A 25,478-nucleotide genomic window follows, 5' to 3' on the forward strand; every position below is an offset into this window, starting at 1 on the left:
GATTCTCTTATAGCTTATATAATATTAATAATCTACGATATAAATATGGCTTACTGTGATCACTATGTGGACTGTCCGTTCTTCGATCTTCTTTTGATTCTTTATCTGTGCTTGGATCAGGTTTGGCTTTTCTTTGAAGCTTCTTCATTTTGGCTCGTTGGTTTTGAAACCACACTTGAACTACTCGAACGCTAAGCCCTGTGTCCTTAGCAAGAGCTTCCCGAACTTTTCGACATGGTTTTGGAGATAACTCAAATGAAGCTTTGAACTGACGTCGTTGTGCTGAAGTTAATATAGTTCGTGGTCGTTTTGGTCCTCGGCGACCATCACGAGGTCGATTTTCGTCTAACAAATCATCGTCTGTAAAAAATATGATATTTTAACTTTTTATTTTCTAGTTGAAAAAAAAATGGCCATTCGGCAGCCGAAATGGAAGTAGATTTCTCATTATTTAATTTTTTTCATTGTTCAAATAAAAGTTGATAACGAAATAAAATTTTTTTTGACATTTTTTTAAAAATTCTCGAGATGATAAAACAAAAAAATCAAAAAATTATAAGTATAATGCCAAAAATTGAAGCTAACTAAATGAGCTTCAGAAGAATTTTTGATGATAATGCACTCTATGTTTTGATTTGACGTTATTTAAAGATACCTATGCATATATTCAAACCATCGGACCAATGGTATTCCGGACCCTATTCGAAAAATTATGATAGACTATGGTTTTAATGCTCGAAAATTCTACCATAAGGACAAAGGCGATAATTTGCTTTCAATAAAATCTACGAATAAAATATTCTAAGATTAAAATTTGATTGTGATATATCAAAGTGTCATACTTGAAATTAGTACTCATATTTGAAATAAAAAGCCTATTAGAATATCGAACGACGAGTAGATATAGAGAATATTATTATCATAACTAATGTTAATCTTGTTATTGATATATCATATCATTTATACACTGTCGATAAAACAAAATTGTATATACCCACTGAATTGAGATGTTTGGATTTTATAAGTGTCACACTGCGATAATATGAATTTAAGTAGCTCCATGAATTTACTAAGAAGTAGGAGAACTAATGCAATAGCAAAATTTCATTAAATGAATGGCAAAGTAAGTAATTTCAGTGGTCTAGGCATATATATAGGCATGAAAATTAAAGCTGATTTGAAAAGTTTTCAGATGAATTTGATATAAAGTTGATAAGTTATCGCATTCAAAAGATATTGAAGAAAGAATAAGTAAAAATATGAATTTTTGACATTTTGAAAATTTTGAAATGCTATAACTTCTAAACTAATCGACCGATTGAGCTCATTTTCAAACTCGAACAAGGTAGTCATCCACAAAATACGTATACTAAGTTTCGAGGTGATCGGTCTGAAATTGTGGCTATAATCAAAGTGAAAACCTGCATAAAATTAGTTTTTATAATATTTTGTAAATGTTCAAAACCATTTATCTATTAGAAAAAATGGTCAAATCAATGAGCTGTATAGTCAAAATTGTAGGCAATCGAACGAGCTTTCACATAGAACAAACGAAAATAAGTTATATCTTTCCGATTAGAAGTTACATCCAGTTAAAGCGGTAAACAAATTTTTTTGTTGAAAATTTTACAAAATTCCAATTAACCATAACTTCTAAACTTATTGGCCGAATTGGCTCATCTTCGAACTCATCCAAGGTAATCGTCCATAGAATAAGTATACTCAGTTTCATTAAGATCGGTGTAGAATTGCGGACGCTATCGTTGGAGAACGGCGCGTTACATTGTATATATTTATATGAGTTTAGAGGTAGCAAAATTGTTCGAAAATTCCATCATAAAGACAAATACAATAGTTAGATTTCTATAAAATCTACTAAAAATCATCTGACAGCCAGAAAGAAAGGTCAGAAATATCCTTATAGAATTGATTTTATGGAATTTGTCATTTTGGTTTATATGTTGTCATTATCGTGTATTATGGTGACAATATCGAAAAAGTAGTACAATAACTTGACGGTTATTTTTGTAAATCTACGATACATTCTACCGACAGCAAAGTAAATTTATTGAAATGTGTCGTTATTTATCAGAAAATACTGTTCTAGTCTTCGGTATTTCCATTGTACCACCCGATAAGTGTACCGTAAAATAACATCAGCCGAGGGTCTGACGGCAAAAACAATAATAACATCATGGAATTTAGCGTTATTTCCTTAGAATGTTCCGAAACAGCTGGAAAATTTACTGTGATGTCCCAGGAACGACCGTTATTATTCTTGGATAAAGCACCGTAACATACAGTAATCAGAATATTAAAAAAAGCCTGATAAGCCTAGAAATTTTGATTTTACGGTACGATGACTTAAAATCTAATGCACAGCGTGTTCCTGATAGTATTCACCACTATACCCAATAACTCTGAGGATGAGTTTCTGTTGCCCTTTTTTCCCTGTGATCTGAAATTGCGAAAACCCTACGGTTTCTGTGGTGCTGCCAAATAACCACAGATTCTTGAAGAATTCGACGAAATGAGATTTTTTTAGGGAATCAATTTTTTCGATATCTCACTGAGTTTTCGAGATATCGATAATTTTGGATGCATGTATATATATAGATATATATTAGGGTGCTTCATTTCGAAGCTAGATTTTTTTTTTCAAGTGCATGTGGAAAAAACCATAGTTCAACACAAAAAAAAAATTTTCGCATAAGAAAAAAATTCTAAGTCGATTACAGACCTAGCTCATTGAAAAATTCGATTTTGCCATTTAAATAACATTGGAAAAAATTTTTCGTAGCTTTAAGTATGTTTAACCTCGTTGAGAAATCAATGGATCAAATAGACTAATACATATTTTTGTAGAAAATTGAACGCTCTACGAAAAAGGTTTCTTATCATTTTTCGATAAATCCATCTATTCGAAAGTTATTAGAGCTCGAAGTAAAGTTGGAGACCTTTTCATTTTTCCGGTGAAACTATCAGACTTATCACAAAACTTTGTGAAGTCTTTTTTGTTGACAATTTTATTCTCTACAGATTACTATCAGTAAAATTTTTTCAAATTCCGTATTGTTTTCTAGTTATTTTCATTTCAATTTCAAGCTCTGAAAAAAGTGGTTCTGATCGATTTCAAGAGCTTGACATTGAAATGAAAATAACAAGAAAATATATTTGGGTGGTCCTTATTATGGACATTTTCGAATTTTTATGATCCCAGAGACTTATGTGGTTCGAAAAAACTAAAAAAAAATATCCTCCAAGATTCAGGTCTTTATCTCAATTTTAACCCGTGCCGCACATCGATGTAAGTTTCCTGTTTGAATAACGTGGGGAATTTGGCATTGGACGATTAATTTTTCATTCCAGCCAAAGTAATTCTTCAAAAAATTTGAAACTTTGCAGACTTTATCCTTATAATAATAACTACTTCTTAGAATTTTTACAGATTTTTAGCTGTCGTAATTTTGGTGGTACAGCAAGATGAAAAAAAAGAAAAAAAAATTTTGTATTTTTATCTAAAATTTTTTTAAAATAAGTACAAATCACTCAGCATCCGTATCAGGATTTCTTACTTTTTTTTTTTCATTCCCGCACACAAGTGGGTAAACCACATATCTTTGTTGCACTAATACAGTAATCAGGAACTTCGACCGAGTTTTTCTTACGAACAAACGAATATTTCCAAAAAATTAAAGCGCCCTTCACTAACTAAGGCAGTATTGCATCAATGTGCAGTAGAGTGGTCCTTAAAAGGATGATTTTTCAAATTTATAACGATTACCTCTCAAACGATTTCAATTATGGCAGAAAAAATTCCTTTAAAGTTTGAGCTTTTAATCCCAACGGGATCATGTACCGCAACTTTTCTTTGTGATTTATTAAGTTTACTATATTTATTTATAAATAGATCTATTTTAATGATAATTTATTATAGTTATAAAATTGTAAATAAATTACTATTTCGACATTATAATACACAAAACTATAAACGTCTCGTTTATTGTTTATTGCTTAAAACAAATAATAAACTTAGAGGTGACTAATTTATCAAAACAAGTATTAAAAGAAATTTAAATATTATATATTATTTATCAAATGTTAAAATAAGGCATAATATGATTAGTCGCATCGATATACCGATCTCAGATATCGATTGAAAGCATCATATATCTTTTAAAAAGACACAAAATCAAAAAATATAAAAAAAATTCTCTTAAAAAAATTACAACAAATTTTTGTGGTACGTCTTCTCGTAGGAATTAAAAGCTTAAACTTGAAAGGAAATTGTTTTTCCGTAATTGGAATCGCTTCAGAGGTGATCGTAATAAATTTAAAAAATTATCCTTTTAAGGACCACTCTATTGCACATTGATGCAATACTGTTTCATCTAGTGAAGTGACCTTTGATTTGTTGGAAATATTCGTTTGTTCATAAGAAAAACTCGTCCAAAGCTCCTGATTACTGTATTAGTGCAACAAATATATGCCGTCCACCCACTTGGGTGCGAGAGTGAAAAAAAGTAAGAATTTCTGATAAGGATGCGAGTGGTTTAATATGTTATAAAAAAAAAATTTTAGATAGAAATAAAATTTTTTTTTTCCTTTTTTTTCATTATGCTGTACCCCCAAAATTATAGTAGCTGAAAATCTGTAAAAATTCTGAGGAGCAGCTGCTAATATAAGGATAAAGTCTACAGAGTTTCAAATTTTTCGAACAATTACTTTAGCCGGAATAAAAAATTAATTGTTCAATGCCAAATACCCCATGTTATTCAAACAGGAAACTTACATCGATGTGCGGCACGGGTTAAAATTGAGATAGAGACCTGAAACTTGGAGGATATTTTTTTTTTTATTTTGAACCACATAAGCCTCTGGGAGCATAAAAATTTGAAAATGTCTAAAATAAGTGTTGAGGGGCAAGGTTCATAGTGCTAGTATGTTCCAGAATATACCAGAATGTATTAGCTATACTAATGACCATTGCCAATCCATATATAGTGGTTGATCCGAGGACAATTGACCCGCGACAATTGATCCACGACAATTGATCCTTGCGACGATTGATCCGTCGATAAAATGGGTGTAACATGAAAAATTACGCCCTTTTTTCACTAATTTTGTGTGCGTGTAACATAAAAAATATACACACACACAAATTAGTGAAAAAAGGGCGTAATTTTTTATCTTACTCGCATTTTATCGACGGATCAATCTTCGCAAGGATCAATTGTCGCGGATCAATTGTCCTCGGATCATCGGTCGTGTCACCATAGTGGTTAGTTCTTATCAGTACACCATCCTAAACGGACGTGTATCTTGTATTTATATACATTGTAATATACTTGTAATATACTTAACGTAATAACCACGAATACTTATATCTTATTTATTAATAACCTGCCCGTCCTTATCATCAGGTTATGGGCCCAGATAACGCGGGTATTCCATTGTAAAAATTAAGGCGGTTATTAATTAAGTAAAGAAGTTAATTAGCAGCACGTGAACAACGCGCGGGAAGCATCGAGAAGTTTCGATAGCGTGCAGTGGTGTGGTTCGTCATTGTGAGACACTAGGCGTCAGAGCTCGAACAATTTCGGCGGGACAACCGTTGTGTGCTGTGATTAGCGTAAAAGTTGATAGTGTCGATTTTGTGGTTGTTAAGTGATCAGTTAAAATGGCTTATTTAATAAAAATAGATTCTCTTACCAGGGAGAATTACCGGCCGTGGAAAACACAGATGAAGGGTATTTTTATGAGTCATGAAACGTGGGAGATTGTGATTGGCGAAAAAACAGGCGAGGGACATGTAGAGCAACATGTCGAACTAGCACAAGGAGCAATGTATTCGAGAAACAATTAGAGGAGACAACATGGACAAAATGGCGGAAAGCCAAAGGCGTCAAGTTCTCGGGACGATATTTTTCGGCGGGAAGTTGAATGTTTCAAGTGCCATAAGAGAGGGCACATCGCAAAAAATTGCCTGGAGCGAAACACAAGAGAATACAATTGTGCTAGAAACATAAATGAGTCATCGTTAAGTACCAGTAAGCAGGCTATGTACAGTAGTAGTGGTAACGCGTGTTGGTGTATAGACAGTGGTGCGACCAGTCCTTTGTGTAACAGTAAAAATAAGTTTAGTGAGTTTAAGCCTAAACATGCAGAGTTGAGCCTGGCAACTGATAAAAACACTAAAATATTGGGAACGGGAAACGGTTCGGTGAAAGTGTTGACGGGTAAAAGACAGTGGGACATCGGGTTTAAGAACGTGTCATACGACACAGACTTTAGGCATACAGTGACCTTCAGGAAAACTGAAGCGGTAGTGATAAATAAAAATGATGATGTGATTATGCACGCGCAGAGACGCGGTAATTTGTACTTTATAGAAGACATCAAAGACAGTGTTTACAATAACCCGTAACTAGTGGAAAACTAGGGATAGATAAGTGGCACGAAAAGTTGGGGCATGTAAATGAGCGAGACCTGAAGATCATGGCCAAAAATAAATTGGTTTATGGCTTGGACATGAGCGATAGTGACAGGTTATCAGAGTGTGAGGTGTGTATACAAGAAAAACAGACCAGACTACCTTTTCCCAAAACCAGTGAACAGAGAACTCAGAAACTACTAGAAATAGTGCATTCAGGTGTATGCGGACCAATGCGACATGAATCTGGCTCAGGGAAGAGATATTTTGTCACTTCCATTGATGACAAGTCAAGATGGTGTCAAATATACTTGATGATCAATAAATCTGAAGTCCTGCAGAAGTTCAAGGAATACAAAAACGAGGTGGAAAACCAGACTGGGGAAAGGATAAAAGCGTTACAATCAGACAACGGAACGGAGTATTGTAACTGGGAATTCAACGAATATCTACGTAAAAATGGAATTCGGAGAAGACTGACTGCACCTCACACCCCCCAACAGAACGGCTTTGCAGAGAGAAAAAACAGAACACTAATAGAGATGGTAAATGTATGATGCGGCAGGCAGGGGCGCCCCCTCACCTGTGGGCCAAGGCGTTGAGCAACGCAAACTATACTAGAAATAGATGTCCAACCAGTGCGTTAAACGGAGGAATACCGTATTGTGTGTGGTGGGGAAAACCCCTCACGGTTAAACACATGCAAGTGTTTGGCACAAAGGCTTTCGTCTTGAATAAGACGCAAAAGCGCGGGAAACTAGATTCCAGGTCAGTATCAGGAGTATTTGTAGGATATGCACTTGCCTCGAAGGCATATCGTGTCTACTTTCCGTGAGATAGGTCAGTGAAAACTACACGGGATGTAAAGTTTGTCAACCAGATTGGTTTTAAGGACGAGTATAAGGAAATATTTGAAAACGAGAGAAACACTGAGGTAATGGAGGAGCAGTGTGATGAGCAGTGCGAAGAACTCGAGATGCTGAGCGAAGAGCCGGAGAAGCCCGAACCAGGAACGAAACAAGAGAGACCCCGAAGAAAAAGAGGGGCAGCAAAGTCTTGGGAAGGCGTAGATTCACCCAGTAAGAGAGGCCGGGGACGACCGATGTACATTCGGACAGGATCGGTAGGAAGACCGAAGAAAGTATACGTCACAGTACCAGACGAACAGAGTGGGGATGACCACGGAGCTGCTAGCAAAGGAGAGAATAATAGAATAAAAAATGATGCGATGGACGAAGATGTTTTCGCATATTTGACAGTGACAGAAAATCTGACTACATGAAAGCAAGCGAGCAAAACAGAAAATGCGGACTCGTGGAAGATAGCATTAGAAGCAGAGATACTAGCACAGATAAAGATCAAGACATGGGAAATCGAAAAGAGACCCAGGAACAGAAAAGTAATCGGAAGTCGCTACGTATTTTGCACTAAATCTGATGGCAAAAAGAAGGTTAGATTAGTAGCGAAAGGGTGTTCTCAGAGGCCAGGAGAAGACTTCACCGAGACATTTTCACCAGTAGTGAGGTCAACGTCAGTGAGGATCATGGCAGCGATCGCAGCGGAATACGATTTAAAGATTCACCAGATGGACATAGTGACCGCGTATTTAAATGGTGAATTACGTGAAAGTGTATACATGGAAGTGCCCGAGTGTATGCATGAGATTATCGAAAAGATAATTGTGGGTGAGCCCATCGGTTTAGGCGGGAAGGTAATACGCGACGGGAAAATAATAGAAACCGTAAAGCGCTGGAGAGAGGGCTTGAAAGCGGGTAGTAACAGTGTGTGTGCCCTAAAAAAGTCGTTGTATGAGTTGCGCCAAGCCGGGGTTGAGTGGCATAGAAAATAAGTAGATAGACTAAATGTATTAGGTTTTAATGCAGTGCCACATGACAAATGAGGCTACTAAAGAGGCCCTATACTTGAAAGGCTTATTAGTTAGTTTAAGTATACAGGAAGAATCAGAGACTGTCACAATACTAACTGATAATCAGAGCGCAATCAGTATGATCAAGAACGATGTATATCACCAGCGTACTAAGCATATAGATGTAAGACATCATTTTGTAAGAAATGAGTATGCGTGTGGTGTGATAGATGTAAAATATCTGGGTACAGAAAGAATGCCAGCAGATAGTTTTACAAAAAGTTTGAGTAGTATTAAACACAGAAAATGAGTGAACAATATAGGTATTGTAAATTAGTGTGTGTGAGCTTGGATTAGTATGCACGCACTATATACCTTGAGAGAGGATGTTGAGGAGCAAGGTTCATAGTGCTAGTATATTCCAGAATATACCAGAATGTATTAGCTATACTAATGGCCATTGCCAATCTATATATAGTGGTTAGTTCTTACCAGTACACCATCCTAAACGGACGTGTATCTTGTATCTATATACATTGTAATATACTTGTAATATACTTAACGTAATAACCACGAATACTTATATCTTATTTATTAATAACCTGCCCGTCCTTATCATCAATAAGGACCACCTTAATATATATATATATATATATTTTGTGACATGAGGAAAATTAGAAGCCGACCAATGGTTTAAAAATTATTTGAAAATAACCATCAGTTATACACTGAGAGAAAAAAATGGTTTTCTGAACTACAAAAAAAAATAGTTGAATAAGACCTCCATTATTAACTGCAGTTCCGTTAACTGATATGATATTAGTTATCAGTAACGGAAAAGTATAGTTAAGGCGAGTATTTAGTAGTAACTTTAACAGTTTCTTATTCAGCATGTCCAGAAGGAAATTGTTATGACAACCATACTTCTATAGTCAGCAAGCCTTATTTGATATAATTATCATCACAATATAAATGTAGTAACCACTATTAAGAATTCATAGTTTTAGCTACTATATTAGTTGAGCGCCTTCAATTATTTCAACAATGATAAATTTAACAAATTAATTTTTTTTCGTTATTCCTAATTTAAGTGAGGTACAGGGATAATTACGTTTAGACTGCATTAACATATCAATATCATACCTACATGCTCGCTCTTCTCTTTTAGAACTACATTTTTGCCACTACCTTCCGGAGGTTTCGAACCTAACACTGCTACGCTGCGGAACCAGTTGAAAAATTACAGTTCAACTATGCTTCTAAAGCTTTATTGCCATATTGAATTTTTGTATTCTATTAGTTTTAAAATATTTTACAAATTCAAACGGGAGTATTTTTAAAGTATGTTAATATTCGTGAAAAAAAAACATTTTTAAATATTTCTCAGAAATATTTTTAAAACCATTATTCCAAACGATCAAAAAAAAAATTTTTAAATGTTTGTAGCATATTTTTTTTTTACTATTTTAAATTTAATTGTTAGCAATACTTTCGAGAAAATATTTGTAAATTCTTTGCGCCACTTTTTTGACATCTCTGCTTTAAAAATCCAATAGATTCTTATAGCTGTATGTATAAGGTCCTACACTTAACTATAGCACTTTTCATAGAACTCATTCATTCTCATAAAATCTTTACGGAAATTTATGAGAATCTATTGGATTCTATGGGATTTTTTAAACAGGAATTAGCATATTCCCAGGAAAAAATGATTTTGCCTAATTATATATAATTATATATAAGACCTTATATATAATTAGATCTAAAAATTGGCCAGGTCTAATAATATATAATTTATATATAATTATATATAGGTTATATATGATTATATATAATACGTTATAAATAATTAGATCTGAAAATTGGCCAGGTCTAATTATACAGGGTGTCCCAAAAGTTCCGGCCCAAATTTCAAGGCCAGATAGAGGACGAAATTCTGGGACGAAAAGTCCTCTGCCGTTTTTTCACCTGACGAACAGGTAAATTGGTATTAATTAAAAAAGGTAGCCAAGCAGAAGAGAGCGTTAGCGCGAACCAGTAAAGTGGGGTAAACAGTCTGGGGGAAGCTTCAACGCGTGAGCGCTCGGCTGTCGTTCAGCGGCTTTCACAACGCGAGATGCACGCGAATGGAAATTTAAATTATTTAATTTTTGATCTCTTCGCGAAAATCGAGTCCTGCGAAAAAAACTAATTTTTATTTTGTTATTAACTGACAAACGGTCAGCTGACTGCTACCAGTTTAAAAAATAACAAAGGATTTTTTTAAAAAAATCTAGTTTCGCAATTATTAAAGAAAAATTACTACGCACATATCAACTGACTGGCAGTCAGCTGACTGCCAACAGTTTCGAAAAGAACTGAGAATTTTTTTAAAATAAAAGTCCAGTCCCGCGTAAGAAAAAAATCATTTTTCTCTTATCAACTGACTGGCAGTCAGCTGACTGCCAACAGTTAAATGAACGGCTGAGGATTTTTTCTATAAAAATCATGTCCCGCGTAAGAAAAAATTTATTTTTCTCTTATCAACTGACTGGCAGTCAGCTGACTGCCAACAGTTAAATGAACGGCTGAGGATTTTTTCTTTAAAAATCATGTCCCGCGTAAGAAAAAAATCATTTTTCTCTTATCAACTGACTGGCAGTCAGCTGACTGCCAACAGTTAAATGAACGGCTGTGGATTTTTTCTTTAAAAATCATGTCCCGCGTAAGAAAAAATTTATTTTTCTCTTATCAACTGACTGGTAGTCAGCTGACTGCCAACAGTTTCGAAAAGAACTGCGAATTTTTTAAAAATAAAAGTCCAGTCCCGCAAAAAAAAAATTATTTTTCTCTTATCAACTGACTGGCAGTCAGCTGACTGCCAGCAGTTTCGAAAAGAACTGAGAATTTTTTAAAAATAAAAGTCCAGTCCCGCAAAAAAAAAATTATTTTTCTCTCATCAACTGACTGGCAGTCAGCTGACTGCCAACAGTTTCGAAAAGAACTGAGAATTTTTAAAAAATAAAAGTCCAGTCCCGCAAAAAAAAAATTATTTCGCTCTTATCAACTGACTACCAACAGTTTAATGAAATGCTGAGGATTTTTCGGTGAAAATCTAATCCTACAAAAATTTTTCAAAATTTATCTAAAATTTAATCGTTGCATTGCGCGAAATGGTCAAACGAAAAATCTCATAACTCGAATGTTTTTAACGTTTAAAAAATTTTGTGGCCCTGAAAAGGGCCGTTTTGTTTTTATGGAACGATGACTATCATTAGAGCAGCTGCTCGAACGTTCCTCCTCCAACTTAGATGCAAAGACGGCAGCGTCTTATCAAATCTGTCCTGACTTTCTCCATCATGTCAGGAGTAATGTTCAGGTATGCCACCTGAATTCTCGCCATCGTCTCAAACTGATCCTCAGGTTCTGTCTCGTAAACGACTCCTTTCATGTAACCCCACAAGAAAAAATCCAGTGGTGTCAAGTCTGGTGACCTTGGAGGCCATGGAAAGGGACCGTTTCTCCCGATCCAAGAATTGGGATACGTTGCATTCAGGTACTCTGTCACCTGCGCTGCTGTATGCGTCGGTGCACCATCATGCTGGAACCTTTGAGGACGTTCATCAGGTGGTAGCTGCGCCAGAGCTTCCGGCAGCACTTCTTGTAGGAACGTCAGATAATTGGCGCCCTAATTCACATTTTACTAAATAAACGATCTATCACAAGAATTATGATTTATGTAAATTTTCCTACTTACGTTCATAGCGTCCGGCAAAGGATGGAGAATTACGACGTTGCCAACAATGCCACCCCACATGTTAATTTTCCACTTATTTTGGAAATTGCGGTCCCGAGTGACATGAGGATTTTCTACGGCGTACTCATGCGAATTGTGTTGATTAAAACACCCTTCACGAGTGAAAAGTGATTCGTCTGTCCACAATACACGCTGTAGAAAGTCAGGATCATTGGCAACCATCTCCAAAATACGGTTGCAAAAAGCTATCCGCTGTTCAAAATCACCAGGTCCTAATTTTTGAACTTTATTTGCGTGGAATGGATGCAATTCTCTCGCTTTAGTTATACGATTAATTGACGTACGAGAAATCTGCAACTGACGCTCAAGTTTGCGGACACTAGTGTGAGAATCGTTCTCCACTGCGTCAACCACACGATCTTCATTACGCAGATTACGTATGTCTCGAGGACGACCTACACGCTCGACGCGGGCTGGCAAAATATTTCCAGTATCCCGAAGACGTTGAGCAGCACCGAGAATCACGTGATGGTTTGGATGACGAGCACGGTTTGGGTAACATTCAGCATACAATCGACAAACATCCCTAGCGTTATAGTGACACTCGACGTACAACATGATCATGTCCGCATAATCCGAAGCAGAATACTGATTTTCACGAGGCATAGCGAAAAGTAGTGCAGTTATTGAAGATTCAATAGAGACTAACGTTTGTTAATAGTTTGCATCGATAAATTTTAAAAACAAGTGAAAAACGATGAACAGGGAGAAACAAAAATTAGTGAAACGAGAAAAAGACAGCGAGTGCCTTGGACACAGCGTCAAATTTCCAAGAAAAAAAATTGAATAAAGTATATTGAAGAAAGCAACAAACAGTAAGGAGTAAAAGAGATACAAATAAATACTCAGTAGCATTTAAAGAAATACTTATAAAAATTATACAAAATAACAACATCGGCGATCGTCCTATGAAGGCTTAGCTGTCGGCATAATACTAAAAGTGAGTTAATAATAGAATGGAAAAAAAACAATCTGTCGCGAAATTTGACTGAGATGAAAATAAATAAAAAATTTCAAACGTCTTATCATCTCATGCCAATCAGTCGATAAGAACAAAAAATTTTTAGTTTTCAATTAATGCGAAACTAGATTTTTATAAAAAATCCTCAGCATTTCATTAAACTGCCGGCAGTCAGTTAATAAAAGCAGAATAATTTTTTTTTTTGCATGATTGGACTGTTGATTGTGGAAAATCCTCAGATAATCCTCAAACTGTCGGCAGTCATCTGACTACCAGTCAGTTCAGAAGAGCAAAATAATTTTTTTTTTGCATGACTGGACTTTTATTTTTAGAAAATTCTCAGCCGTTCGTTTAACTGTTGGCAGTCAGCTGGCTGCCAGTCAGTTGATAAGAGAAAAATAATTTTTTTTTTGCGGGACTGGACTTTTTTTTTTTTAAATTCTCAGTTCTTTTCGAAACTGTTGGCAGTCAGCTGACTGCCAGTCAGTTGATAAAAGAAAAATAATTTTTTTTTTTTGCGGGACTGGACTTTTATTTTTAAAAAATTCTCAGTTCTTTTCGACACTGTTGGCAGTCAGCTGGCTGCCAGTCAGTTGATAAGAGAAAAATAATTTTTTTCTTACGCGAGACATGATATTTAAAGAAAAAATCCTCAGCCGTTCATTCAACTGTTGGCAGTCAGCTGACTACCAGTCAGTTGATAAGAGAAAAATAATTTTTTTTTTTGCGGGACTGGACTTTTATTTTTAAAAAATTCTCAGTTCTTTTCGAAACTGTTGGCAGTCAGCTGGCTGCCAGTCAATTGATAAGAGAAAAATAATTTTTTTTCTTACGCGGGACATGATTTTTGAAGAAAAAATCCCCAGCCGTTCATTTAACTGTTGGCAGTCAGCTGACTACCAGTCAGTTGATAAGAGAAAAATAATTTTTTTTTTTGCGGGACTGGACTTTTATTTTTAAAAAATTCTCAGTTCTTTTCGAAACTGTTGGCAGTCAGCTGGCTGCCAGTCAATTGATAAGAGAAAAATAATTTTTTTTCTTACGCGGGACATGATTTTTGAAGAAAAAATCCCCAGCCGTTCATTTAACTGTTGGCAGTCAGCTGACTACCAGTCAGTTGATAAGAGAAAAATAATTTTTTTTTTTGCGGGACTGGACTTTTATTTTTAAAAAATTCTCAGTTCTTTTCGAAACTGTTGGCAGTCAGCTGGCTGCCAGTCAGTTGATAAGAAAAAAATAATTTTTTTCTTACGCGGGACATGATTTTTGAAGAAAAAATCCCCAGCCGTTCATTTAACTGTTGGCAGTCAGCTGACTACCAGTCAGTTGATAAGAGAAAAATAATTTTTTTTTTTTGCGGGACTAGACTTTTATTTTTAAAAAATTTTCAGTTCTTTTCGAAACTGTTGGCAGTCAGCTGGCTGCCAGTCAATTGATAAGAGAAAAATAATTTTTTTCTTACGCGGGACATGATTTTTGAAGAAAAAATCCCCAGCCGTTCATTCAACTGTTGGCAGTCAGCTGACTACCAGTCAGTTGATAAAAGAAAAATAATTTTTTTCTCACGCGAGACATGATTTTTAAAGAAAAAATCCTCAGCCGTTTATTCAACTGTTGGCAGTCAGCTGACTACCAGTCACGTGATAAGAGAAAAATAATTTTTTTTTTTGCGGGACTGGACTTTTATTTTTAAAAAATTCTCAGTTCTTTTCGAAACTGTTGGCAGTCAGCTGGCTGCCAGTCAGTTGATAAGAGAAAAATAATTTTTTTCTTACGCGGGACATGATTTTTAAAGAAAAAATCCTCAGCCGTTCATTTAACTGTTGGCAGTCAGCTGACTACCAGTCAGTTGATAAGAGAAAAATAATTTTTTTTTTTCGCGGGACTGGACTTTTATTTTTAAAAAATTCTCAGTTCTTTTCGAAACTGTTGGCAGTCAGCTGGCTGCCAGTCAGTCGATAAGAGAAAAATAATTTTTTTTTTTTGCGGGACTGGACTTTTATTTTCAAAGAATTCTCAGTTCTTTTCAAAACTGTTGACAGTCAGCTGACTACCTGTCAGTTGATGAGAGCAAAATAATTTTTTTTTTGCGGGACTGGACTTTGACTTTTAAAAACTTCTCAGTTCTTTTCGAAACTGTTGGCAGTCAGCTGGCTGCCAGTCAGTTGATAAGAGAAAAATAATTTTTTTCTTACGTGGGACATGATTTTTAAAGAAAAAATCCTCAGCCGTTCATTTAACTGTTGGCAGTCAGCTGACTACCAGTCAGTTGATAAGAGAAAAATAATTTTTTTTTTTGCGGGACGCCCTGATTAAAAAAGTGAATTAAAAAGGATTAAAAAAGCACACATATTTAATACTACTTAATACTCTTTAATACTCTCAATTCTCCGGAGAATTCAGATCGAACATAAAATGAATCCTTTTTAATTCTCCTTCATCTAGCAAAAAAATTATTACCGTTTTAGGATTAAAAAGAATAAAAAAGGATTGAATATTTTTAATCCTAACTTATCCTTTTTAATTCTAAAATAATATTGCAATTTCTGATCGCACGGAGGATTCAATAGGATAAAAGAGGATTGGAAAAAGTTTAATTCTAACTAATTCTTTTTAATTCTAAAATAATATTTAATTTCTGTTTCCGTGGAGGATTCAAGAGAATAAAAAAGGATTGGAAAAAGTTTAATTCTAACTAATCCTTTTTAATTCTAAAATAATATTTAATTTCTGTTCCCGTGGAGGATTCAAGAGAATAAAAGAGGATTGGAAAAAGTTCAATTCTAACTAATCCTTTTTAATTCTAAAATAATATTCAATTTCTGTTTCCGTGGAGGATTCAAGAGAATAAAAAAGGATTGGAAAAAGTTTAATTCTAACTAATCCTTTTTAATCCTAAAATAATATTTAATTTCTGTTTCCGTGGAGGATTCAAGAGAATAAAAAAGGATTGGAAAAAGTTTAATTCTAACTAATCCTTTTTAATTCTAAAATAATATTTAATTCCTGTTCCCGTGGAGGATTCAAGAGAATAAAAGAGGATTGGAAAAAGTTCAATCCTAACTAATTCTTTTTAATTCTAAATTAATATTAAATTTCTGTTCTCGCGGAGGATTTAAGAGAATAAAAGAGGATTTAAAAAAGTTTAATTCTAACTAATTCTTTTTAATTCTAAAATAACTTTGAATTTCTGTTCTGGCGGAGGATTCAAGAGAATAAAAGAGGATTAAAAAAAGTTTAATCCTAACTAATTCTTTTTAATTCTTAAATAATATTTAATTTCTGCTTCCGTGGAGGATTTAAGAGAATAAAAGAGGATTGGAAAAAGTTTAATTCTAACTAATTCTTTTTAATTCTAAATTAATATGAAATTTCTGTTTCCGAGGAGGATTCGAGAGAATAAAAGAGGATTAAAAAAAGTTAAATCCTAACTAATTCTTTTTAATTCTAAAATAACTTTCAATTTCTGTTCTCGCGGAGGATTCAAGAGAATGAAAGAGAATTGGAAAAAGTTTAATTCTAACTACTCCTTTTTAATTCTTAATTAATACTAAATTTTTGTTTCCAAGGAAGATTCAAGAGAATAAAAGAGGATTCAAAATAGTTTAATCCTAACTAATTCTTTTTAATTCTAAAATAACTTTCAATTTCTGTTCTCGCGGAGGATTCAAGAGAATAAAAGAGAATTGGAAAAAGTTTAATTCTAACTAATCCTTTTTAATTCTAAATTAATATTAAATTTTTGTTCCCGAGGAGGAATCAAGAGAATAAAAGAGTATTCAAAAAAGTTTAATCCTAACTAATTCTTCTTAATTCTAAAATAACTTTGAATTTCTGTTCTCGCGGAGGATTCAAGAGAATAAAAGAGGATTCAAAATAGTTTAATCCTAACTTATTCTTTTTAATTCTTCAATAATTTTTAATTTCTGTTCCCGTGGAGGATTCAAGAGAATAAAAGAGGATTGGAAAAAGTTTAATTCTAACTAATCCTTTTTAATTCTAAAATAACTTTGAATTTCTGTTCTCGCAGAGGATTCAAGAGAATAAAAGAGGATTCGGAAAAATTTCATTCTAACTAATTCTTTTTAATTCTAAAATAATGTTGCAATTTCTGTTCTTCCCGTGAATTCGAGAGAGTAAACCAGGATTCGAAAAAGTTATATTCCATCTTATTTTTTTTATAATTTCAAAGTCATGTTGCAATTCCTGTTCTCGCTGAGAATTCGAGAGAATTGTAACCATAACAAAAAAAATTATTTTTCTTTTAAGGGCATTCTCAGACTGTGCCCCCCACTTTTTAAAAATATGCAATGACTTTCAACTATCATAACCGTATTAAAATTTTATTAATCAATTAAAAAAAAATCAAAATTTTAATTGAAAAAAGGACAACGTAGTCGTAATTTCGTTGCGATATAGAATTTAGAAAAAATTACTTACCCAACAAAATTAAAAAATTCTAATTATAAAATTGACAGGACGATTTCACGAAAATTTATTCAACGAATTTTGTTTAACTTCGAATTGATCAAGTGTAAATAATTTTTTTTTTATATCTATATATCGGCGAAATTACAACTACGTTGTCCTTTTTTCAATTAATGCTTCAATTTTTTTTTAATTAATTGCTACAAATTTGATACGCTTATAACAGTTGAAAGTCATTCAAAATTTTTTAAGAAGTGGGGGGCACTGTCTGAGAATGGCCTTAAACTTTGAAAAAACAAAATAATAATGATTAGTAATTATTTATATATTAAAATTTTATTCTGGGAAAGAAAAGAAATAATAATTTTATACGTGAAATTTTATTTTTTTTTATGGAGAAATTTGTGGAAAAAAAAAGTAATTAAAAGAGAAAAAGGCAACGGGGAAAAAATGTAAGAGTGATCGTGAGACGCTCTTCGACCGACAATCTGGCGGGAGAGAGTAAGTGAGCGAAAGTTAGTTCCGCGCTCACCGCTAGAGCGTGCGAGCTTCTTGGATATGGACACTTATAGTAGAAGTGTTAAAAGCAAATGCAGCGGACATTAATCGTCAGTCTTCACTCTACTGCTACCAAGTGAACTTTGCGTAGCAGAGTGGGAAGTACCTACTGGTAGTGGCGCAGTACACCCTGCACCACGGCCTATATATATATATATATATCTGGTATAGATAATATATTATTTTTGGTATAACCAGTGGTCTTCCCCATGGACAATTCGGGATATCCATCCCAGTTCGGGCTCTCTATATTTTTCTTGAGAATAGTTCTTTATTCTTTTCGATTAATATGAAGAGAATTAAAAAGTATTAAAAATTACAAAATATGAATTCTCCTCAATTCTAATTGATTCTCTGAAGAGAATTTAAAAGTATTAAAAATTTCAAAATATGAATTCTCCTTAATTCTATTTAATTCTCTGAAGAGAATTAAAAAGTATTAAAAATTTCAAAATATGAATTCTCCTTAATCCTATTTAATTCTCTAAAGAGAATTTAAAAGTACTAAAAATTTCAAAATATGAATTCTCCTTAATTCTATTTAATTCTCTAAAGAGAATTTAAAAGTACTAAAAATTTCAAAATATGAATTCTCCTTAATTCTATTTAATTCTCTGAAGAGAATTTAAAAGTATTGAAAATTTCAAAATATGAATTCTCCTTAATTCTCTAAAGAGAATTCAAAAGTACTAAAAATTTCAAAATATTAATTCTCCTTAATTCTATTTAATTCTCTAAAGAGAATTTGAAAGTATTAAAAATTTCTAAATATGAATTCTCCTTAATTCTATTTAATTCTCTGAAGAGAATTAAAAAGGATTAGATGCATTTTTAATCCTCTTTAATTCTCTTTTTTAACCAGGGCGGGACTTTTATTTTTTAAAAATTCTCAGCTTTTTTCGAAACTGTTGGCAGTCAGCTGACTACCAGTCAGTTGATAAGAGAAAAATAATTTTTCTTTTTTTGCGGGACTGGACTTTTATTTTTAAAAAATTCTCAGTTCTTTTCGAAACTTTTGGCAGTCTGCTGACTACCTGTCAGTTGATGAGAGCAAAATAATTTTTATTTTGCGGGACTGGACTTTTATTTTTAAAAACTTCTCAGTTCTTTTCGAAACTGTTGGCAGTCAGCTGGCTGCCAGTCAGTTGATAAGAGAAAAAGAATTTTTTTCTTACGCGAGACATGATTTTTAAAGAAAAAATCCTCAGCCGTTCATTCAACCGTTGGCAGTCAGCTGACCACCAGTCAGTTAATAAGAGAAAAATAATTTTTTTTTTACGCGGGACATGATTTTTAATGAAAAAATCCTCAGCCGTTTAATTAACTGTTGGCACTCAGCTGACTATCAGTCAGTTGATAAGAGAAAAATAAATTTTTTCTTTCGCGGGACATGATTTTTTAAGAAAAAATCCTCAGCCGTTCATTCAACTGTTGGCAGTAATATATATATATATATATTATAACTCAAAAATTATACGCTAATCTTTGCGCTACAACTTCGTTCTCTGTCCTTAGCCTCCAGTCTCAATACTAATAGGGCGCCAGGTAATTTTTATCACTGGAATCACCAAACCAGTAAATTAGAAAATTTTGATAATTTTTGATCTGTGGAATTATCATCAAAACCACGCAGAAGTAAAATTCAAAACTAAAGCTAAAATGTTCAGAACTTAATAGCAAAACAAGACAGAGACTGGAGCACTAAAAACAGAGTTACGGTATGGTGTGGTGTCGCTCATTGTGTAGGTTTATGGAGAGAGGGAGTGGTCCGGGTTAAACCATCCCAAACTCGTGTAAATTATTAAATGATTTGCAATTTTTATTTAACAATAAAACAAAACAAATACTAGGACATAGTTCAAATAATCTTACTCTCTATAACAAAATACTGAATCCGAAAAATACAACGATCCAGTAAATCCGAACGGCAACTTGGCATCTAAATGATGCGCGTCAAAACCTTATAACTAAATTAATTAAAAATAATTAATTAAAACTAAATTAAATAACTGGAGCCAGCCGATACTCAAATAGTACTCGGTGAACGAGAACCATAATCCAAATTCATTACTCTAGATATTTCCTTTAGCAAAATCGTACGACTAACATACCTGGATCTCATTTTGACGTTAATTAGGCAATAATTTTCTTTAACTAAAACCGTAGCATTATACCTCAAGATTCTAACTCAAACTCGATTAATTATTTATAATAATTATCTCATACCTGATTACTGATGAATAAAATATCAAGTAACGTCTCACACTGTTTAAAGCAATACTTTTGTAACGATAACTCCAACCTGTAGCCTTCTGAAGCATCACTCCTGAACACGTCTGCTCGCTTCGAGCGACCAGAGTCGAATCCCCCACTGTACTCCCCAGGCCAAAAACATCATCTCCATTTATACCGGCTTTCTATACTTTACTCCATAACTCCAACTCGATATTGAGTATGGATATCCCAATGTGTGCGCTCTCCTGGACTTGGTTTCGGTGAGATCGCAGACTAATTCTTAAATTTAAGTGACCAACGGTTACCCTCAGCAGCACACTGGTCAAAGCTGTCCACTGAGGCCTACCAACAAAACCCAAAACTCCAAAAATGACCAGAAATAGCGGCTTCCACAGCGATAGTGGTCACTATACCATCGCTGAGTCCTGCCAATCATAATAACAATAACTAATCTCTTACACCTAGACCATAGTCCTTATTTTGGAGCGCTAGCATTTCAGCTAGACCTCTGCACTCCACATGGAAGTCTCATAGGGTCAGGCAAGCATCCTGACATCAGATACAACCGGGTGGCAATTACTTGAGCCCCATTCCACGGTTGCTCCGACTTTTCCACACACTCAATAAACCAAAAACTGAAAATTCCAAAACTCAAACTTTATCTTTTACCATACTCTAATCTCAACCCATATCCCATAATAAATTTCTCATATAAATTTTCTGTAGCCAAACGTTACTCCATATTTTATTCTTAACTATAACTCGATCACCAAAAAAAAACTAAATAAAAATTGCAATTTTCTGTAGCTGAATTCCAAATCTTGAGTTACCATGCTCGGTTATGCCCCAAAATCAGTTGGTGCTTGTGACGTCAACTCAATCCAAGCTTCGTCCAAAAAAATAACGTCACAATATATATATAAATAATTAATTTATATTTGATTATATACAGATCTAAAGATCTGAAATATAATAAAAATTACTATATATGGGTCTATATAGGTCAGGTCTAATCAAATCTAATCATATAGACCCATGTATAACTATATATGGGTATATACTATTATATATTTCCCATATGCAATCATATATAATTAGGCAAAATCATTTTGTCCCGGGATATAATTAGATCTAATTATATTTAAGGCTCTATATACTTATATATAGGTCTATATCTAACTATAAATATTCTATATATAATCATATATCATTAGGCAAAATCATTTTTTTCCCGGTATAATTAGGTCTAATTATATACAAGGCTACACTGTAAAAAGAGCGGTGTTAATAATGGACTCATTTTAACTCCGCCCGGTGTTAAAATAAAATTACACCGGTGTAGGAGGAGTAATACACCGGTGTTAAAAATACCGGTGTTAAAGTGGGGTAACCGGTGTAAAAGCGGGGTAAGAAGTGTGAAAGCGGAGTAATGCCGGTGTAAAAGCGGGGTAAATTACGTCCGCTTGGAGTATTAACTTTTAAGATTATAAAACAAAAAAAATGTCAGTTCTTTATGAAAAATAAATAAAGAATATCATTTATTAACAAGTATAATGATCGAGTCAGTAAAAATATTCACAAAATAAAATATTTTAACACCGGTAAAGAATATCTACACCGGCGGCGGTGTTATTTTAACACCGGTCTAGAATATTTACACCGGTGGCGGCGTTTTTTCAACACCGGTACAGATTATTTACACCGGTAGCGGGGTTATTTTTACACCGCTTTCGAGGGTAAATTTAACACCGATAATTTTAACACCTACACCGCTTGGACTTACCCCGGTGATTTTTTACAGTGTATATATACTTATATATAGGTCTATATATAACCATATATAATTATATATAATACCATATATAATCATATATAATTATATATAATTAGGCAAAATCATTTTTTCCCGGGTTATGAAATTATATAGAAAATATTTACAACATATCCTGGAAATATTCTTAAAATAGTTTAGTGTTGATAAAACATACAATTCATTTTGGACACGACAATTTGTTTCAATAACTTTTACAGGTGTGTTCAGAAGAGTAGTCTGCCGATGGATTGTGATGTATTGAAGTGAATTCTTACGTCTTAGTTATGTGGTGGCCTTGAGAAAGGCCGATTTGGACTTGAGAAAGACCGTTTGGTTTGGTTACGTTAGCTGCAGGTGAGAGGTCCTGAGAAGAACCGTTTGTTAGTCGAGTATACTAGCCCTGAAAAGAGCTAGTACTGGATAACGAGAAGTTTTCTTACAAAACCCGGAGTTCCAGTTGGCTAGCGCTGAGAAGTGCTAGTCAACTTAAAAGGAGAGTTCTTAAAAGAACTGATTTGTTGTGAGAATAATCTGAAGTCTAGTCAAGCTTGCGCACTTGAATATTTCGATGAGTTGATTAGGAATAGCCTTGCTCACTATTTGTAGAAGTATTCTTAATGGTCAGACTGATCAAGAATTAGTGCGCTACCGCAATTTTTCAATTTCAAATTTGTTTATTGATATATAATATAACGTCTACAATATTGTTTACAGTATTACATATTGTTTCTATTGTACATATATAATTGTACATATATAATTGGCGATTCCTGTCCTTAGGACTCAACTCGCATTACAATTTTATTTTGTTATTTTTAATTTATTTTACAGAAATGATATCGTTTATTTTTAGGAAAAGTTAAAAAAAACGTAATCAGATTTGCGTTTAGTTTCAACCATAACAAGAGTAAAATATAATATAAATAAAATACATAAGTCATAACATTAACACTTACTAACTAACATACCTAAGTTATATGCTCATCAATCAGCTTTTGGTCCGGCTTTTTGAATTTATGCCATGGATTTTTATCGATTTCGCAACAAAAGTTACCTAATATTTCGATTTTGTTTAAAGAATTCTCATAGAAGTTTATTGTATGCCGCAAGACAACATCTTTAATCAATGGTAGACCCGCTTTTTCATGTATTTCTTTAATACTAGTGCCTGGTGCGGCATTTATAGCCATACGCAGGCATTTGTTTTGAACTCTTTGTACTCTAGCATAGTTACTATCGCAAGTGCTACTCCAAATGGGCGAAGCATACAATAGTATCGGTCTAATACACATGCTATATATAATTAATTTATTTTTCATCGAGACTTAACTATTTTTATTGATTAATGTATATAATATAGACATGGCTGCGTTTGCCTTTTTAACTATCGTTGAAATATGCGTCGTAAACGAAAGTTTAGAATCTAATGTCAGACCCAAATACTTTGCACCATCAGTCAACTTGAGAGCTTGTCCGTTCATTTGTGTGGTCCCGGCCGGAGACTTATTTTTATGTGAAAATATCATAATCTCAGTTTTATTTACATTTATTTTTATTTTCCACTTATCATAATATTGTTCCAACAGATTTATATGTGATTGTAGGTTACACAGGATTACATCCTTGGACCACGATATAGTGAGTACTCCGGTATCATCCGCAAATAATGTTAACACAGCTTTATCATGCTTAGGGATGTTCTCGATAAATTTACATAAATATGTAGGTATTTTGTAATGAACTAGCTTGTAGATCAGTGCACGCTGTCAAACAGTGTCGAAAGCTTTCTCTATATCCAGATGAAGCAATCCGACACTGCGATTTTTATTGAAATTTGTGCTGATATATTCTGTTACTCTCAAAAGTTGTTGTACTGTACTCCTGTTTTTTCGGAATCCAAATTTTTCCTCAATTAGGATTTCCTTTCTATCGAGAAAATCTCTCAGTCTATTATTGATGACGATTTCTACTATTTTTCCAAGGGTACAAAGCAGACTGATGGGGCGATAATTTTGGGGGAGTAATTTGTCTTTTCCTGGCTTATGAAAAGGCAAAAGTAATGCCTCCTTCCATGAGTCAGGAAAGTAGGATAGTGAAATACATGCATTAATTATATACAGCAACTGTACTATACCCTTCTTCGTAGGTGTTTCAACACAATATTTTGTATTTTGTCTTGGCCAGGAGCTTTTTTTGGCTTTGTTGACTTTATTGCCTTAATGATTTAATTTGATGTGATTAATGGAAAAGAGCCTGCATTTACTTTATCTAATTTAAGTTTACGATACGCTTTGTTTACTATCTTTTCTGTTTCTAGATTACTCAAGTCTTCCGTCAGTCTATGGGTATCCTCGAAAACATCAGCAATTGCATTGGCTTTAGTTTGATCGTCGTAAGCTAATCCTGCCTTTGTATGTAGGGTAGGAATTTTATTGTTAGTGTTCTTATTTAGCTTTACTGCATTCCATAAGGTGTTGTCCTTTATATTTAAAGATTTTAGTTTTAATTCAATAATTTTATTTTTATGCTTTTTTATATCGAGTCTGACTTGGTCTACCATTTGCAAACAATTATTTTTGTCGCTTTGTAGCCTAGATCGCTGGTATTTTCGACGATAGAGATTGCGGAGCTTAATTAAATCTACTATTTCAGGAGGAAATTTTACATTAGAGCTGCTTATTGTAGTATGAGGTATTGTTGACTCTATTGAGTGATTAATATGTTTAGTTAGTAACCCAACTTCGTGATTAATATCGTCTACTGTATTAATTTTATTATTTACGTTTATATCGTTATTTAATTTTATTTTAAACAATTGCCAATTTCCACGTTTGTAATTACGGATTTTTCTGAAGATAGGCGAGTTATCGCATTTATTTAGGGTGAACAGTACAGGGAGGTGGTCTGAATCAAGCTCATTTAGGCTCTCGGGCTTGCTAATGTTTAATATATTTTTAACTAATGTTATGTCAATGATGAAAGGTAAGCCTCCGTTGCTTGGGATTAACGTAGGATTGTCTGGGTATAAAATATTTATTGGATTACTTTGAAGAACATTATATAAAATTTTTCCATTTGGGTTTGCTCTTTTACATTGCCAGAGAGAATGCTTAGCATTTAAGTCTCCTGACAGTATCATTTTATTATTAAGTTTGAAAATATCTGTGATATCTGAAGCTTGTATTTTAGTCTGGGGAGGATTATAGGCTGATACTAAAACAATATTGCCTGGTATTCTAATACCATGAGCTTCTATTCTGTTGGTTGCAATAGGGAATTCGGTATGCGGTATATTATTCTTAATGAATATAGCTACACCACCACCATGTACTGATCCATCCCTGTCCTTACGATAGCAAATATAACCATTTAGGAAACATTTATTTA

The 25,478-nt window shown here is 33.7% G+C and overlaps 1 protein-coding gene across 1 annotated transcript in view; it reads right to left on the reverse strand.

Moving 5' to 3' along the window:
* Positions 1-222: 222 nt before the first annotated feature.
* The window catches only part of LOC130674272 (LIM homeobox transcription factor 1-beta-like), a 229,071-nt gene continuing 203,815 nt past the window's right edge, over positions 223-25,478 (reverse strand). Inside the window, exon 4 of the mRNA XM_057479550.1 lies at positions 223-360. The gene's annotated coding sequence lies outside the window, so the exon portion shown is untranslated. The remainder of the gene's footprint in view (positions 361-25,478) is intronic.

Source organism: Microplitis mediator, chromosome 9 (assembly GCF_029852145.1).
Source record: "Microplitis mediator isolate UGA2020A chromosome 9, iyMicMedi2.1, whole genome shotgun sequence".
Taxonomy (NCBI): domain Eukaryota; kingdom Metazoa; phylum Arthropoda; class Insecta; order Hymenoptera; family Braconidae; genus Microplitis; species Microplitis mediator.